The following is a 21,048-nucleotide window of genomic DNA, read 5'->3' as shown; positions in this document are numbered from 1 at the left end:
ATATCAAGGAAACGGATAATGTTAGCACAATAACGGTCTGTTGTACAGCTTACTCTTAGTGCTACGAAGCTTTTCATTCATCGTTCACTTTTGTATAGGAATTTTTATTCATTATAACGAAACTTTGTTGTTTGTCAGACTGTTCTAAATGTGAGGTCAAAGTTAAACATTTCCTGTTTCTGATATCAATATTTAAACATTATTACTTATATCTTAAGTTCTATAGAAGAAGTGGATCTTATGAATTTGGCGCCATCTGTCCCTCTGTAGAAGCGTAGCACTAAAAGTTTGAATCAGAGCTTTGAAAGTTAGACATCGAGAATAAATTAAACAGTTACAATAATTTGATTATTTATACATAGTTTAAATTATAGTGATAATAAGATGTGACTATTCTTCGAGTAGCTTTAATTTTGTGTAAAAAATTATATCATTGAAGATCAAATAAACACCCTATTAGATATATAAGGAAGTCAAATAAAGTCACGAGTATATTTAATAGAGAACATAATAAAAATATTTGTTACGTGACATTCCAATAGATATTGGATATTAGCTGTGAATAAAGTGAATCTATGACGTTTTATATTTGCAATAATGCTATTTTGGTAAAATGTACTTGTTCATCAAATAAAATAACCATTTTATGTGTTAATTAATAGAAAGGTCACGTAATGTGCGCGTGCAATAGATAACTAGAAAAACATGGTCGTGATTCATGACATTGTAGTAAAATTGCACACAAATAAAACCAACACATCTAAATATTATTCTATAATATACATGTGTATTCAAATAATAATTCGTCTATATCAGCACGTGGATGACGTGGAGAATGGATGTAGGATATGGAAAATTCTGCGACCTATAAACAGCTGGGATCTGGTTGATTTTTTTATCTTTTAATGAAATCCTACAAGTTCTAAAATCTATTTTTTTTAGTAAAAGTAATTATTTGAGATTAAAACTGTAACTGATTAAAATATGAACTATCAATGTCGTCTCTGAACATTTATTTTGTTGAAACTTGGTTATAATAAAATTAAATTTTAAAATATGTTTATGTTCAAACAATATCTATATATATAAAACTCAAAGGTGACTGATATAGTGATCTATCAACGCACAGCCCAAACCACTGGACGTATCGGGCTGAAATTTGGCATGCTGGTAGATGTCATAACGTAGGCGTCCCCTAAGAAAGGATTTCCCGAAATTCTTGCGGGAACGGGGAAAAACGGGGATGTACGTACAAAGTCGTGGGCGGAAGCTAGTCTGGTATAAGTTAAAGTCAAAATATTTAAATTATCTTGTACAAATTATTTTATTATATTACCCAAGTAATTAAAACGATAAGAAAGATTTGTATGAGATGTTTACAATATTGACACAATACTACGTGAAATGTGGAAAGGAAAAAAACATCCATACTATAATATTATAAATGCGAAAGTAGCTGTCTGTCTGTCTGTTACTCAATCACGCCTAAACTACTGAACCAATTTTCATGAAATTTGGTATGGAGATATTTTGATACTCGATAAAGGACATAGGCTACTTTTTATCCCGGGAAAATGATGCAATCCCGGAAATCACACGGGAACGGGAACTATGCGGGTTCTTCTATGACTGCGCGGGCGAAGCCTCGGGAGGAAACCTAGTATTGTATATATATGTTTTTGTGAGCCCATTTGCAAAATATTCTAGTGAACGGAATAAAAATATAAAAAGTGTAAAAAAAATTATTAATGTAGTTACATATATGATTCACGATAGGTACAAAGTAGTTTGCGATACGCTCTATTACATATAATCGTAAACCAGCAATAAAATAATATTACGCAATGTAATATTCATGTAAGTAATACACGGCAGAAAATGTAAATGAAAATGTAATGTAATGTTGTGTACAAAAAGGTGTTATTGTAAAAAACTACTTTACATGTTAATAAAGTGGATATTATCGACGCTATAAAGTATAAATCATTGAGCTATTTCTCTTTAGTATTATTAAAAAAAAATTACTAATGTAACTTAATAATACAAAAATGTAGACAATTAATATATATTATATACATATAAACTATAAAGTTTATTTAAGGCATATTTATGGGTTGTTTAATTATCCTTTAACTTTTGTAGAAGCTTTATCCGTTACTTCAAACAAAAGCTAGTAAGTTCTTAACAATATAATAGCTATTATAGTATAATATTAAATTAAATAGTAGCTGTAATTAATTGGGAATCTTGTGTTCAAATACAAGTCCAACTAAAATTATTTTAGTTTAATAGTTCAAAACTATAACAAAACGATTGAACTGATTTAAAACATAAAATTGAAACTTTTTAAATTGCTATTGATTTCAAAATTTGTATAATTACAACCAATACGCACGTCTTGGAAATTTTCCCACGATTTACATAGTAAATAATCATTTAGTTATTCCCTTCACTCTGATCTTAGATTTAGATTGCTTGGACCAAACATGCTTGGAACTTCAACTTCAACTATATAATAACCGTTCTATCTATATATATACATATATATATAAATTAAACCCGTTTCGCGTTGTCACGGCATCACGTGTGATGGGCTGAACCGATTTCGATAATTCTTTTTTTATTATATTCCTTGAAGTACGAGGATGGTTCTTATGTAGAGAAAACGTAAATATGTACCACTGGCGAAGCCGGGGCGGACCGCTAGTTTCTTATATAATGAATGTGTGTTGTTTGTTTCTCGTGGCAAATGATTTTCTGTTTCGCCGCCTCTAAGTCCCGTAACGACACATGCCCTCTTAAAATTCTTAAATGAATAAATAAATCTTTATTTTGCTTTAAACATTGTATTAAAACATGGTGATACAATAATATTAATAAGGTACAAACATGTTCAGCCAATAGATAGAATATAGCATTCAAAAAAAAAGAAAAAAAGGAGTATGGATACATGCCTATAATTATTAAGCAATTAACAAATTTCATACGAATTTAAAGCGTTCTGAGAGAAAAACAAGCGATTTCCAATATATGATCTAATTTTATTAAACATATTCTCTAGTTTCCTGGAGGCATGCAAATGCGAATAATAATTTGATATTATAGATTTATTTCACTCCCTTTGTGTAGTCGATGTAGGTCGTATAAACCAGATATTACAGAAAGAAAATTCTATTTAAACTTTTTGAAGTGTGCAAATATTTGTGAGCATGATGACGAAGTACAATATTTTAATCTGTTTTGATCCAAAGGGTTGGTAGAGCATATAATTTTACACAGGTGCTTTTATGAAAACCACTAAGAGGTGTTTTTAAGTTTGGACTCATAATATGCGCTTAAAAGGGAATTTTCCAATAGGTATTCTTCCGTACATAAAAATAAAAATTGCTCGTGCTGAACAACATAGCTTAGATAACAATTTATTCCTTTTTCTAAAATCAATTTTTTAGATCGTAATATCTTTAAATAGATAAAAATGTTGTCATAATATGTATCCTATTGCAGTTTGTCCTTTGATATATTTCCCATAAAAAATCTGTAAGATAAACTTGGCTTTTATAAAGTAAATGCAGGATTAAACTGTATTCTTTTATGTGGGTTATAAAAAAGTAATTTGATTTCAGACAGTAGTAAGCCTTATGACGCTGAAATCAGAACAATGTAGGTACATATTTTCCAGCGGTCTAAAACACAGCAACCGCATCTATCCGACCTCAATCTTATCAAACGTAGGAGATAAAAAAGAGTGATAAACTTTATATCGTTAGGAGTAAATGGCTGTTTTAATTGTATTTCAACGATGACACTAATTAAGGTCGGTGTGCTGGAAACTTATATAAATTAACGAAGGCTTCATATCGTGCTACAAATTGGATAATTGGAGTCTTTTTGTTTCCTCTGTATCGTTTGCATGCAAGCCTGAAGTACGTCGAGTGTGTTCCACAAATTCAGCGAACATTTTGACGGAGCGTTTGTGTTTTTATATTGTATTGGAAATCGGACGAACGATGGTTTTTATATTTTGATATGGCTAACAATGTCTGATTTTGCATCCCAATTTTTCCAAACAATTGCAAACGACAAAACACAATAATGTACCCCTTTTTCGTTGAGCTTTGAGAAGCATGTCGTACAATCAAAGCAGTAGGTATATTTTAAGATTTACATTAGTATTAATTTGGTTTAATCACTGAAAATGATGTTTCGTCTTTTAGTTTTGAATAAAAAGTTTATTCAGAGTAAAAATACTTCAACTGTACAGAACGCAACGAATCACAACAAATTTTATATGATATTTTCAGAGGCATCCATGTGGATGAACTTTCAAGTTCATCCACGTAGCAAAACATAGATTTTTTACATGAATGTAAAATTTACTTTTTGCTGTGCATATTTAACTAAGTGTATAATCATTTTAAAAATACACCAATCGCATATCCTCCAAGATTGTAGAAACTGACTTTATATTATAATTTAATGTACCTATACACAGCAAACATCGTTGACTTCATAATGAAATAACATTTGAATCATTCGAAGAACATTGCATTATGCGTTAAGCGAAAGAAAAATTACATAGTATTGAAACTATGTAATAGTATTATACATATACAGCATCGTCGTTACGTACTTCATAATTTTCATTATTCGCTTGTATGCATATGCAGCGGTGCATTAATGTTATTGAATGCATTCGCTTTCGAAACTCCTACAAAATAAGGCCTAAGACTTGCACAATACTTCTATTATTCTCCAAAAATGATAGTTTTGGTTGCTTTATCAATAATTTAAAGCTTCGAATCCAAGTGTTCTTTCTGCTGATATAAAGTCGCCTAGCATTGTTAATTCAGTGTAGATTTCGTTTTACATCTAGTTATATGCTTCAGAAGCTTTTTCGTGTATTACAAAGAATGTATCAAAATAAGTTAATTCACTCTGCTTTCATTTTACCGCTCGATTACTATTTCAACAAACGGCCTTTTGTGTTATGAAAAATGAAACGAGTAAGCACTAAGGCTACATAAACGATAGTAGCACGCAATGATCACCTTACTCATTCAACACGGAGATAAACAAAGGAACTACAGCTCTGATAACATCTTGATCACAGCCTCCATTAGCCGACGTTCTATTGTGGTATATTATAAATAAAATAAATACCTACTACGGTACTCGGTAGTCGCTAAGCGTGAATCCGCCATGCATTATTTGGACAGTGATTTGCTGTCATTAATGAGATGTGTTGATAGCACTTGTATGTATTTGGCACATGGGGAAATTACGCAATTCTCGCATATCTATCGTGGTGTTGAATGATATTTATACACTTAAAACACCATGTACCTAGGTCAAAATTCTACATTCTCATACTTACAACTTTAACACTACACGTATCACGTATACTTCGGAAAATTTGACTTGTAAATCGAAAACAATAAGTATATTTGTATCGTCACGTTATAGATAAATGAAGTGAACTCAAAAATATAACAAGAAGATGACACACGGCGTTATAATAAACGCATATTTAATTATCACGGTGATATGAGCCTTTTGTTAGGTAATTTCTTATCTATATTCATTACTCATATTTAAAAGAGGACAAAGAAATATTGTTTCATTATTTATATATAGGTCGTAATCTCCAAAATTACGGAAAATGCAGTTTGGTATGTGTTTTACTTATTTCGCTACATTATTCCTGAGTGCTAGAGTCTATTTCTTTTTATTACCAAGAAAGAGGACAGGAGATCGCATAGTAAGTATAATACTGGGCATATTTAAGTTAATACGCATATAAGATAATGAGAAATACGAAAGTATCAATACTATGAAAAAAGTATTGTTAACTTAACATCCTACTTATAGTTCTCTTTAATGAATTATTCATAATACATACAAATAAATCATTTCATAATTATTTATTGTTTTCTGAGCACAAAACATCGTGTGATATTAAATGACCCATAATATGTCATACTACTCATACAATGAACTAATTTTTAGATGCGAGCGCTATCATCCGAAGCAATATCAATAGGGTACAAACTTGGTACAAAGACTTAATATGCACAATATCCACACACAATACCAAAACAATAACAATACGCGATACAAATTTAATTTGTGTTACAAACAGTAAATATTGAATTACAACTATTTCTCCGTAGTTTACGTAAAGTGTCACATAACAACAGCTAGATAACGTGTCTAAACAATAACATGGAAAATCTCCGGTGGGAAATGGTACAGTTTTTCACTACAGAAGTGATCTTATAAATTGAATATCGCATGTGATAGAACCATTGCTTATTATTGAAACTGGGAAAGATCCACGTTCTAATTAAGATAAATATTGCATTGTGCCGTTGTTTGCCAACAGCTGATGATTTTTTCCGATACGTTCTATGCTAATAATTGGTTACTTCTTGGTTATATGATTTGGTAACTTAAAACTATCAAAACTATCAAATTAAAATATTAAGAGCGCTAGAAGCAGTTACAAAATATAAGCAAAATAAATTTGGTTGCAACTTTAGGACATTAGGCCTAATCTTGTTTTTAATTACAATTGGTACACGTAAATAAGTAATTATATCAAGAATTATTATAATGTTTGCTAAACCTAAGATGTAAAGAGGAATAATATTCCAATAGTGTGAGCAACAAGCACAATAAACATAAAACGAATAAAATCTATCTTTACATAATACTTTAATTCTTAGATAAAAATACGATGAATAAAATGCAACTCTTTGTTGATGTCACTCGCTCGTTATGAATTAATCGACGCGAACTAAATGACAAACTGCTTCCTGCGTCTTTGCGCTCTTACTCGTGCATCATTGTTCAAGTAACCTACATTCATCAGACTATAAATATTGAAACGAAAATTAAGCATCTTCTGTTTGAGGCAAATCTGTTTCCAATTTTGCTAAGCACTAGCCGCCCCAGCAAACGTTGTTCTGCCCTATAGCCTCGTTTTTGTGTTTTCTCTATAAAAATCTTCCTTGTGCCTTAACGAAAACGTTAATAAAGTTTCCGAATTGGTAGAGCCGTTCTCTAGTTTTACGTTTAGCGAGTCATTCCTTTCAAAAGGAAGTCTATATTCTGTTTTGAACCTATTCCTTGGATCTATGGGCTATGTAGCATGATAAGACTACAGATATTCCGGTGTTCTATATGTTTGCGTACTTGTGCTCTACATTATATCTCCTGCGTAATTGGTTAGTCTCAATCGAGATTGGTCCCGTGGTCAAAATCGGTAAGGGGAACTTTTATGGACGAATTAACTATTATTGGACTACTATTATATATATATTTCCTGCAGTGAAAATATCTCCATATTTTCAAGCTATGTATGAATTAACGTTTTATCATAACTATACGTACAATAAAATATACAATTCACTTATTATATACACTGAGAAAGTTGTAAGTAGTTATCGAATTTAAAAAAGAGAGCAAACAATTTATATTGTCTTTAATAGTTAAAGAATAACATGAATGTTACATACAGAATTAATAACAACGTAACAATTTGTTTTAAATCTTATCTTAATTACCATAAATGAAATGCTAATCTATTTTAAACTAGTTAGAAATATGTAACAATAAATTTTTATGCAGTTACAAACATGAGAAAGTACTCATTAAGGTAAAATGATAAGCTTTATCGAAACTTAACGCTAATTAAGGAAACCAACGTCTAATGAACAAAAGGTAACTAACTAAATTTTGTACCGTAAAAAATTGAATTCACGCTTCACTTCTTAGTTACTCGATTTATAATTAAATTTCAAAATTAGAATTCATTAATGGGTTTATAAAATGGATAAATTACATAATATCTACCTTTATGTACATCTTAATATATATAAATCTCGTGTCACATTGTTTGTCCTCAATGGACTCCCAAACCACTTAACCGATTATAATAAAATTCGCACACCATGTGCAGTTCGATCCAACTTGAGAGATAGGATTAAACATGTAGGTACCACGGGCGAAGCCGGGGCGGACCACTAGTATCGAAATATAGCTTCGTAGCACAATAACAATACACGGAATTGTTTCTTACAAACGTTCAAATTTATTAGCGAATATTCTCGTATTCGTTTCGCTACAATTCATTTCAATTATTAATTAACATATTGGCACAACAATTTATAGAGAAATATAACTGTTTTCATATAACTGCGTCTACTTATCTACAGCTACACGTGCTCGTATACAATAATAACATATGACACACAATTATGTCGTGAACGTTAAGAATACAAATCATGCCGTAACATTAACTCCATGCGTACAAAATTGCTTTCCAGATTATAAAAAGGAGGAAAGAGGCAAATTACCAACCTACCTACGAGGTAGTTAATGACTAAATTGTTGTGGGTTAACTGTTCCGATGCGAGGAGTGGCGACAGGATTCTCACATACACACACATACTTGTATCTACATATATAATACACATATAGCTGACGTACATGTATAACTCATTGTATAAGGGCATTGAGACAATAGGATATGAAGACCATATGCGGTAAATGATTGTCCATCGTTCGTGACACTTGACAAAGAGGCGAATAGCGATTTACAAGGATTTGTCAATTAATCAGTTATTTTTGACAAATTATCATGGACTTCAAGAAACAATATGCTATTATTATTTCCTTATAAAAATATATGAATTTACCTCCAAGGTTCGCGTATGGCTGTGGGGCCTCATCGATTAACATTACGCGGCTGCATTCATTTTCATTGAAGATACTCTGGAGTGTGGAAGAAAGCTTTTCTTTGTTCCAACCGTATGAGAGGATGATGTGAGAAATTAAAACCACTCAGCATTTAGACGACGAAGAAAGTATTTAAATGAAATGTATTGAGCAAGTCGCGAACGGAAATGAGGTTCTTTCAGCACACTCTTTTCCATTTTGTTTGACTGTTTTAGAAGTCCAAGTGCATTTTTAAAACACTTTCCTCCAATTTAATGTTAATTTAAAAATCTAAATAGTTTCACGTTTAAAAATGTACCTACAGCTCTTCAGAAAAGTTCATGCAGAAAAAAAAATTACAGACCTGCGAAAATATACTCTTTTATTTTGTGACCGCTTACAACTTAAACTGAATAACATGATTGAACAATAAAAGGAATCATATAATAATAAGGTATAAGTACGTGACTGCCTTTCAAGTGACACTAATATTTATTCAAAGTCGTATTTTTTAACGTTCAAAAAACCTTCACGTAATGATAAACAAACGCAATTACATGTATATAATTATATTATTTTGTTAGGACATATTTAACTGACCTTTACCTAGAAAACAATATGATACGAGAAACAATTTCAAGGTCAGTGAGCATGAGAACTTTCGTGTGGTTCCTCTTAGTTATTGTATAACCGCGCCACATTATTTTACCGAGAGCTAGCATTTATTTAATATTATTGTATGGTAGTATAATAACGCTTTCTAGTTTTACCGATATGTCTTGTTTATTTTTTTCATATATTGCAGCATAATCTACACCTATTGCGTAAAGCTGAAGATATTTTTTTTTAAACGCACTCTAATCTTGGGTGTTAAAAAAATAATTGTTGGATGTGTTCGTGATCTCTAAGGCGCCTTAGGGGAATTAAATAGCGATTATATTTATTTATTATAGATGCCATTTACTAGTAGGTATCTAAACAGAATTTTTTTTAAAGTAATTGTTATCTCTCAATGTGCTCTATAACTTTGTTATTGAACCTTCACTCTACATTACACCTGGTTTCACATCAGAAAGATCAATTAAATACAGGAAACACAAGGCAAGTAGTTTAGCACATTCTTTGAATAGCGAAGCGAATTCTATTCCTCAATGAGTGTGAGAGTTGCACAACAGTGAATTTAAATTGGATTTCCCTATTTTCGGTGTTTTCTCCGAATTCCCGTGGCGTGACATTGATAAAGATCGTTTTACATGTTCACATCCGTGAAACTAGAAGTGACGGAGCTGTTTTAGCATGCATCGCGCGACTGACCGACTGTCGTGCCTTTATACTGCTGGCATACTTTGACTAATCAATGGTTCTGATTCAGGTATCACGTCTTATTAAGACCTATGTTCATGTATTTAAAGTAATACAAACGATAGTGGTGTAGCTAACCCAGTTAGGATTGCACGAGATCAAAATTGATGCGTAAATCGTTGGTGGTACTGAAAGTTAACATTATCTAGAACTATAAGTAAACGAAAAACTTATCTTTTTAAGGACAAATTTAGATACGTATTATTTCATTTTGATAATTCGGAACCTATTAGATATCTTTTGCATCATATTTATGGGATATTTCTTTATTTTTTTAATCTTCTTCCTCCTCAAAATAAAGCGTTATAGTATATATAGTAGGTAATCACCCGTAACTAGGTACCTATTATATTTGTTTTGTGTTATCACAATTGTATTATTGTGACACAAATCATAATAGCCGTAACGAACGACATTGAAAGTGAAAAAATGTATATTCATTCTTTACAGACTTTATCTTGGCGGGCAAAAACATTGTCTATTCAGACATATTCTATTCAATATTCATTCAAACCCCGTACGTGTCCGTAACTAATGTTCTACGCTTATCTTCATAAAATAGTGACGTCACTACTTTAGAAGCATGAAATCAGAATACTAATATTATTTTGATTCGAGACCTGTCAGCCATGTAGGTATGTAGAACCATATTAACATCATTGTTGTATTAAACTGCAGATGAATGTCAAAGACTCTTTTTTTTGCATACAATTTGTTGTATTAGGTATAACACACAGAGAATTTTGTTTAATATACGATTACATAATAGATTCATATTATAAATAAATGTTGTGATTAGTAGGTACCATCCTACATATTGATTAACTTTCGTTTTAGATTGAAATGGAAAGCATCGCCAGGCTTTCTAGAGGATAGGATACGATAGATTAGTGCTTGTGCTTATTAGTGTTTATTATTAATTTTATTAATAGATATTGATTAAATATTATTTTGTAAATCTTAAGGATAAGGAAAAGCTACTTTATATTAGAATGTCAAACGTGATACTTTGTGAGGATGGCTGTTTGTTACAAAAAGCTTATCAAATCTGTATGGAATTTGCTACGAAGAAAATTATAGAAAAATGCAAGTTGCTCTCATTTACTTGTCTCTATTTTGCTATTTACTGTCATATACAATATATAAATACATAATTGCTCATATGTTGCAGTATGAATGTTAAGGACTGTGAAATATGTACCTACTTGATCTAAACGTTTAAATACGTAAGAAATTGTATCTCAAATGAACGGGCAATGTGCTCAGCGAAGTAACTAGACACAAGATACTTTGCATAAATGCACTTCATTACATCAGCGTTTAACTAGAGCTGTTTGAAGAATCAATTTTCAGTATCGCATAGAGTTTCTACATTACCGACTTAAGCAATATGTCCATTTAGATGACCCGCTAATTCATTGCGAAATAGAACACTTAGGACAAAACGGCATCCTTAAACATCAGTTAACACTATTTCAGAAACGAGGTGAATAAAATTTATAAGAGCCTGTGTCGATGACTTCTAAACATCACTCTATTGTTTGACTTTGATATTGTCGCAAATTTAAAAACGAACACAGGTCAGTAATTCAGTATCAAGACGTAAGCAAAGCTCGGTATATTAATGTAGGCAGTTGAGAAGGTACCTATTTCAAACATCTAATAAAAAGAAAATTTTAATAATATCATAATGTGCTTACTTGTTAATTTTTCCGCAATATTAAAGAATGTTGTAGACAAATTGATTATATCTGACCATTACACGCGCTTGCATTGAACAGAAAAGCCAACGCGTTGAGGGAACTTCCAGTCTTATTATAAACAGTTATTTTTATTGATGTTGTGATATCATTATACAGGGTCCTTGGCCGTTACCGTCCGTAAAGCTTTCCTCACGCGTCATGTGCGTAAAGATGAATCTATATGAATAGTTGGCAAACATCCAACGCGAATCGTCGACCTAGCCGACCTAGAACTACTTTTATAATATTTTAAGGATTGCGCATACTCAACAACAAAATCTTGAATCTTTTGTTCTTTCGAGTGTAAACAAAAGACTATGAAGGCTGAATAAAATTCTTTAAGTGCTTATTTAATAAATAACTTCCCACACTGCACAAAAAATTAAATTTAAGTGAGGGGTCGCATTTTGACATTGACACACCTTACGTCGTAGGTACAGACCCGGAATATAAATTGACACTGGCTTACTATTATTACTTACCTTATGTGTATATTGAAAATAACATGAATAAAAATGATAAAGGTAACTAGGTACTGAAGATTTATAAACTCATGACTGGAAATTACTATACATACCTACATATTACCAAATCATGTTTAAAACAACGCTTTAAATGTTTAAACAAAGATAAATTTATTTATTATTGAACCCAAAATTAATTTAATCGCACCACAACTGAATTATTTATTTTCCTTACGGAAGTAGAGCGCAACCAAAAATACCTATAATAGAATGGTACGTTTAAGGTAGTCACAATAAATTAGTATACAATTTGCCGTAACACAATATATCAGACAGTTTGGCACGCTTTAACAGGTGTCATCGCCCCGTCGGAGCAAATTACTTAATGTCTCTTAGAATATAATATTTGTTATTATCGTTCAAAATGAAATACCGCACATACACGCGAAACCTTGTCTAAGTCTATTTCATATAGGAGGATTAAATAAAATACATCTTAGTATCTAGGTTGGTATATCATATTATACAAACAAACTAAAATTTTTTCATCTAAACGAGTAAGATAAAATAATATCGTCTATGTACTTAGTCCTTCAACCAAACAAATATAACAAAGACAAAAAGCAAAGAAAGCAATAAATTTAAGAAAAGTCAACTACACTTTTTCTCTTGTGAAAAATCAAACACTAGAAAATTAAGGATAGCAATTAGTCCAATATAAAGTGGTATTGTAGTAACAAGGCTGTTAGATCGAGGAGTTACATAGATAAAGGTTTAACCACTAACGCTAATGGAAAGTGGTAATGGGATCTGCAAAAAGGAACACCTTTGTGTATCATACATAAACATATATCATCAGTTTAGTCTGTAGTTATAGGAATCGTTTGTTTTGTATTAATGTTTAATTAGTGGTAGAGAATATCGGTATGCGTAAAAAATATGTCAGATGCATAGAGTATATACTTTAATCATATTTATAAATAATTAAAAAAGATCAGAAAGTTTGTGTGCAATATGTTCTTTGAATAAAATATTAAATAATTAAATAATAGATCCTCATCATCAAACAATAGTTATTTTTAACCGACCTTACCTCGATCAGAAGACTACACTCAAACTTCATAAATATTTTATACGAATTAATACTATAGCTGTTGTAAAATTAGAAATAATCTACAATCGCTGATCGATTTACATCGCAACGCCTACGCATATACGGGCGTCAAGTGACGTCGATCCGAGACTCCTGCGCATCGGAAGCGGAAGGCGCGGTCACGCGATGTTACGCGTGCCCAGATATCTTCATGCTGCGATGATTTTAAAAGCGAATCGTAAGGAAAGTATCAGTATACGCAGAATTCAATCCAAGCCATTTCAGTATCATTTGAATGTAATAACCTAAGAATATAATATATTATATAATGTTTAAATATACCTATGTATGCTAAGGCAATAACAAAAGAAATGAATAAGAAGACATTTAAGATATAATCTCTGACCTACTTTTCTGTAAGGAGAGATAGATAATCGTTGAATATCATTTGAATATATAGAAGCTAGCTAGAACCTTTCTAGTTTCTAGTTCTGATACAAGTCGCTAACACTATTCGTTATGTCAATGAGGTCATTAAGTAAATGGCAGAAGTCAAAACTATGTTACTTATATTTAATAATATCAATATTAATATGACGACGACATAACTGCTCATAAAATATGAATATTAATTGAAAACACTAAAATTATTAATCAAGGTATCATGTACATAATATAATATCATTATAATTGTAAAACACATCAAGATAGAACAATTTTGTCAACATATTTGTACCATGAAATTTTATGATTGCCTAAAATTAATGTCGACACAATCCGATGGCTACAGAGAACAATATAATAGCGAAACAGCGCAAGCGCACTCATACGTGTAATGTTTAGCTTTCTAGACCTCACAAGTAAAAGAACTTACATTAATGACTTGACATTTAAATATGAAATAGTATTGCAATTTGTGTTTTGTCGATGTGTGTGGGTAGGTACACTTACGCAGTCATAATTACATAATATTTTATGTTATTCAATAATGTACCTATTGTAAAAAAATATCTGTTCTCATCAAAACCATAATACATTATAATTTCTATAAATAGTTATGAAACAGCTCATTATCACAGATAGTAATCATTCAGTGAAGAGTAGGTAAGCAAAACAACCGTCGATAGAAACTGGTAACATAAGGAATAGGTACAGATACATACCTAAAACAGAAGCAGGTTGCTGATATCAGGTTTCTGAAAAAAAAATGTTAATCTTAATTGTTATAATAATTCGGAGAAATATTCGATAGTGTAAACGACGGAGCATGATGTCAATTAGCTGATAAAGGCATAAATTTATTTTATAGTCTATGTGGTAGGAATACCGAATATGGTATAATTAAATAATTGTGGGATGATTACTGATTATTATCACTGTTTGCGTTAGTGTAGCCTTCAGAGACGTACAAACATATTTGATATTTTTATATTTTACGTGCTATTGTATAGTAATATCATATACCTAATATATTATCAGCTGTGATATCACTAGTCTCTTATTCTCATTCACTCATGAAAGTGAAGTTAATAAGCTGCATACTGTATTCTTTGATAATTATGTTAATATGTTCTTCTTTTTAAATGCAATAAATAAGTACCTGTTATTATTTTAAAGTTTAATAATACAAACAAAAAAACAACTGACCAACAAGTAGGTACTCCATAATATTCATACCAATGTTTACTCTACAGTTACGCAACATTAGTATTATATAAATAGTAATCCAACAATCCTATTTATAACATTTATTGTTCGCGCTAACAATAACGCTGATATTCGAAGTAATTACATTAAAAGCAGTAATCAATTGCAAAGCTATACAACGGTTATAATAAACCAATATTTAGTTATGGTTCCAATATCATAAGGGAATTAATTTTCAAGTACCTACGTTTTATCAAAAAGACGAATTTCATTCCGCTTCATTACTTAGGAGAGAGGCATAGTTACGCATTGGTAACTTTTACCGATTTTCACGGTTATAACTATGAACTTACCTAATTTTTCCTTCGTAAGTAAAACTATACAACCAACTAACGAATTACGAAAAGGGTTTTATAATTATTTATTATTACAAATTTTAATTGTTTCATCCACAATTATTTTCCAAATGAGCGGGAAAATGGTGCAGATACAAAATGTCAGTATGAATTCTTGAAACTCGGCATAGATAAAATAAACGAAAAATTGTTTATTAATTTTACTTCAATGTTTTAATAATTATAATTATTTAATACAATACCAACATTAAAAAAATATATTATTTGTATAAGCCACAAAACAAAACAAATATACTGAAATACATATACCTATATATTATGAAAAATGACGCATTACATCTGAAAACATTAATTACGAGTTTATGATGACATTTGCAGAACGACATTAGGTCTATGTAATTAAGCTAAACGATTTGAAAGTGGAACGCGAAGGGATCAATGACTTGTCAATTAATATGACAATAATGGCCAAGATATCGATATCACTTGACATTTGCCTTTGTTCAATATATTCGCAATATTTTTGTTTACGGCGTTAGTACACCGACGCATTAGTATGCGGCAGCGAATTAAATAAAACGCATTGCAAAAAAGTTGCGAAAACATTGCTGTGTACTAACGTTCCGCAGATATTTCGCTACGCAGTGGTTTCGCAGAGATTCGCTGCCGCACGCGAATGCGTAGGTGTACTAACGGCGTTACTAACGTAACTATAATTTATTCTACGCACCTGAAATACATCACTTGTCATTTAGTTACCTATATAAACTTAACATTGAAATCAATTTATAGTGGAAAATTAGGTAATTACTAAAAAGGCTTTTAGTAATTAGGTACATACTCATTTTGGTAGCACGGAACCAATGACTATTATACTAGTAGACGCGGCATACGCCAACATCATTGCACTAAAAAACAGCGTAATTAATACATACCTACTTACTAACGCATTATCACCAATACAGTTGTTCTCTCTTTCACTCTCACGCACGAGACATAATACATGTCTCACTCATGTACTTCGTAATAACAACTGCCGGTTAAAATACAAAAAGAACGTCCAGCCACGACGCTGAATGGTGCGTGACTAAATGAAACTCGGGCACTTACCTGAGTTTTTTCTTGCCAAAATAGAGAGCGGGTAACGTATCTAGCTTTTTTATATATCATAGCACGGAACACAATATTATGATAATTGATATATTATGACGAAGATAATTAATTTTAATCGAAGGGTTAAATCGCAACAGGTCCTCCGTAAAAGTCAGAGGTTGTGATCAGAGTATCCATATAATAGCAACAGGAAGCGAATTTAATGTCAAAGGTCACTGCGTTGTATTTGAGTAAAGTTCGAATAAACTTTAGTACCTAGCTATTTATGTGCAAAAACACAATTAAATATTCTCAATACCTCGATTATTTCATCTCTAAACGCATTATTAATTTATCAATACAAGTGAATACAATAGCGGTGAAATGTCAATAAATGAGGAGCCATCATCCATTAGGCTGTGGGCGGGCGTCATTAGAGTAAAAACGTCAAATCAAACAGAAACTTGGCTCACTAACAGATACCGACAGAACTCCCCTAATTGACGAATGCCTCTAAATACACTAGAGAAATAAAATACGCCACCAATAAAAGGGTATCGCTTACTTTTCATCGGTAATTATGGAGATTGCCTCAAACGAGTTGTTAAATTGAATGTTGCGGGGCACGAAAATGTCTTCACATTTTTTTTGTGTTTGTGTTTCTCTGGAAAAGTGAACTCATTAAAAATGAAGAGCGAAAATGCGAGGCAAGAATTGCGAATTGATTATTTATTTTATAAAATATTTTCTTGGCTTGTTATTAAATTAGATAACCTAAATTTTTATTTTATTATAAACATAAATTTAGAAGTAAGTATAAAAGTGAACAAGAAACTATTTGCTTGAGGCATTGATGAAAGCAAAGGTTGTGAAATTCTATTTTTATTAGTATATTTCTCTGGTCGAATAAATAGGGTAAGGGGCGGATCTCTCTATTGGGCGTGGTCAATTTGGGTTCGCGATACAGCCTTCTCAAACACCAAAACCAAAATAATTCATTAGTATTGTACTTCAATTTTCATAAAATACTCTAGTAGTATTAAGTAGTTTAATTAATACTTTAGCGCTATTATTTGAAATTTATATTAATACTTTACGGGCGGTAACCAATTTGGTAGAGTATATCCTATTTAACGTTGTTTAAAAAACTGTAAGTTGCATGCTGAATTGTATACAAACAGTATACAATTCAGCATAGAACAAAAAATTACAACGAGATGAATGAAGTTTAAATTTAACGTAAACTTCGTCGTGGTTATCGGTGAGGTAATTATAAAGAAGTGTGAGTTGTGACGAACAACGTAAATAAAAGAGATGCTGCACACATCCTTACATTTTAATTCACTTATCTTAACATTGTTTTATTGCATTTAATGTGAATAAATTTCCAAGGTGCTATTCTCGGAGCTGAATATGTATGCCTTATTATAATTATTAATTATTTGTGGTTTTTCATTCATAAACAACACACGTAGATATGTTTTCCAATGTTGTGAATTGAATAATAATAATTAGAGGATAACTTTGAAATAAATAGGTGTAAAACAGTGATTATTTTGATGTTACACTACGTAAAATAATTTAAATGTAAAATGTTTTGTAATTACGAAAAAAAGTACCTAACTTGAGATTAAAAAGTATATAGTGAGTACGGGTAAGTTCGGACATGGGGTAAGAACGTAAACATCAAAAATTCGGCGAATATGAGCATATTTATTTACGGGGGCAAAATTCTGTACGACTTCATTTTGTTTTGCATAGACCTTCAGGTTCTGGGCGTGGCTCCGACGAGCCGCGCGCCTCTAAAGTGGATTTCAAAAAAAATCGTCAAAAAATCATTTTAGAGCGTAAAAGATCGGATATATTTTTTTTATCGACCTTATGCTATATTCAATAGAAGTGCATTTAAAAGCATGTCCGAACTTACCCTGAAGAGTACTTTTTTACCATAGTCATAAAAAAAGTAAGTGTTGTTTTTAAACGCCTTAAAATCAGAAACTGTTGAGTTTATAATAATAAACTTATTGTAGAGCAAAGCGATGCTAAATGAATTGTCATTTATATCAGTTTTAAGTAGTAAATCTTGAACTAGTGCTGAGAAAATCGGGCTTTTGCTAGATTATTTCAATTCGTCTAAAATCCGTCCGTTTTACCCCGACTCACTTACTTCCGTTTAGGAATACACTATGAGATATATTATGTATATTAAAATAATACGTTACTAAATAGGTAATAAATCGGATAATACAATGAAAAAAACAAATAATAATGCAATCCACTTGTCGCAAATATATAAAAAAAAATATTGACGCATACAAAATCGTAATTGCATTTACATAACGTACCGGTCCGACACCCAAGGTCGGAGACAGGTTTAAGTGGCCGACCCGCATCTGTCATCAACGAGCATCATAATCTCATAACTCACATACTTCTGTATCACGATAATTTTAATTTTAGCTAACGACACTATGCTATTACGTTTTTCTATTGTTTTTATAATCATCCTCTTGAAGATAATTTACTCGAAATATTTATTAATATTCCTATACAATGATGCCTATACAATAGTTATGTCCTATCTTCTTGATAGGAATATAAAAATAAAACAAATTTTTAATTTTCTCTATCTCTGTTTCCTCGTCCTCATCGTTACAAAAAATTGATACATATTTAGTCGTATAATGAAGCTAAAACGGCCAAATACCTTAATTTACGATTATCGTTAAATCTACTCAGTAAAGCTTCAATCATAATAAAGGGGAAGGTAACATATAAAGTGCGATCATTTAAAGTGCGACATAAACATTATTTATGTGAATTTACAACACAGGTTTTGTAAGAACTGTACAGAAAGGAGCCATGTTAATGACACTAGGCAGGTATGTACATTAAGGTGCGGTTCGGACAATACTGTTCGCATGAGAATTGAGAATGTCGTATGTTATTTTACTTGTAATTTGACTGGAAGATTATTTATAACAACTCTATCGCAACAGGCCGAAATTCCACAGAAACAGAATTTATTGAAGATAAGAGGTGCCGAATAAACAATTTTCGCGTTTTAAAAAAAAAATGTCAAAGAAATACATTAAATATTATGATTACAACACGACATCAAACCACTTACCTGTACAATAGCAATAAACAAAACTGTAAATACCGCATCACTTTCACACACAATCAAACAGGCTACACTGATATTACGAAACACTCACGAACGTCATTTTTACTGAAAACTGTAAAACTAAAGGGTGGTGTAAAACGAGCCGCTACGCGCGTTGTTTTGAGCAAATCTTGTTTAAAGAAAGATCTCGCGCCCACGCATCTCCCGAGCTATAAAGAGAACAGTGTCGCTGGCCCTGGCGCAAGGTTGTTGCTGGAAAATTGCATTCCTGTTTTTCACGTGTTCACTATGTCTACGTGTTCTATCCGTAGACTTAGTTTGTTTACTTCGATGGATATCATATAATTAATTGATGGGCATTACAAAAACGCACGGTGATGTGCCGCTTAATATTTTATGATTCTGATCGATTTTTTAAATTTGTTTTAAGTTTAACTTAAAATAACTAATTTTAATACTACCTTCATTTCATTAAATTTAAGTACCTATGACATATGAAATTTTATTGAAAATTTTATTTACCTCTTCCCACAGCTCTCCTCAGCTATATGGGACTTGATCTAATTTGAAACATTTCTATAGAGAAGAGAAATTTCAGACATTTCTAGAACTCTACTCTTGTATAATATGTTTTCCATTTATATCATAGGTATCTGTAGAACATTTAGCTCGTAGTCATTCGATCGAACAATATGTGACAAACATAATATTATGATTTACAATCTAATATTATTGGAAATAGGTATTTAGATTATAAAATTAAAAATTATATTTCGAAGGAATTTGTAGAGTTCGTACAACTAAGAAATTTTTTTTTATCACTATCTATTCCTCACCTCATCAGATTCAAGCAGATTCCTCATCTTATTATTGCTACTTGAACGATTTGTGGGTGGGTATATGACGTTATTCCACAAATATTCGAATCCTACAGAAGTGTGCACTTAGAACTTGTGATCAAATACTGAATCATCTTGAATGACGACACTTATAAACATAACTTACATTTTAAGGTGACAGTTATTTACGAAGTTTCCTAAGTCTACTATTAACGCAATGTAGGTAGGTATCTAGTTTTGTTTCGACATTATAATAAATCATACGCTAGTATACCTACCGTTTCACATTTGGAAATAGTATTATTATTCACAATTTTGCACTTTTTCATGCTGCTACAGCTCATTATCTTCGTGGATATTAATAAAATGTAATAATTTATTACAGAGTATTCAATCGCATAAATTTAAGATAGAAGTTATGAAAACAAGACAGACGCAGAATAATTGTGTCTAGATCTTGCCAGGTTTGCAGCACAGCTTTATTAAATTCTAAGTATATTAATTGTTTTAGTACACCTGGTTTTGTCTATTTATAATAAGCATTCGATGGCGTTAGCTATTATTAATATTGACAGGGAATTATGTGTTTAATTAATGTGTTCATTAAT

At 31.4% G+C, this 21,048-nt stretch overlaps 1 protein-coding gene across 1 annotated transcript in view; it reads right to left on the bottom strand.

Moving 5' to 3' along the window:
• The window catches only part of LOC123695804 (extracellular serine/threonine protein CG31145), a 68,338-nt gene that overhangs the window by 29,117 nt on the left and 18,173 nt on the right, over window positions 1-21,048 (bottom strand). The window contains exon 2 of the mRNA XM_045641740.1: window positions 14,543-14,575. The gene's annotated coding sequence lies outside the window, so the exon portion shown is untranslated. The remainder of the gene's footprint in view (window positions 1-14,542; window positions 14,576-21,048) is intronic.

Source organism: Colias croceus, chromosome 11 (genome assembly GCF_905220415.1).
Source record: "Colias croceus chromosome 11, ilColCroc2.1".
NCBI classification, from domain to species: Eukaryota; Metazoa; Arthropoda; class Insecta; order Lepidoptera; family Pieridae; genus Colias; species Colias croceus.
The sequence above is the reverse complement of the archived record's forward strand: the minus strand, read 5'-3'. Positions and strand labels throughout refer to the sequence as shown.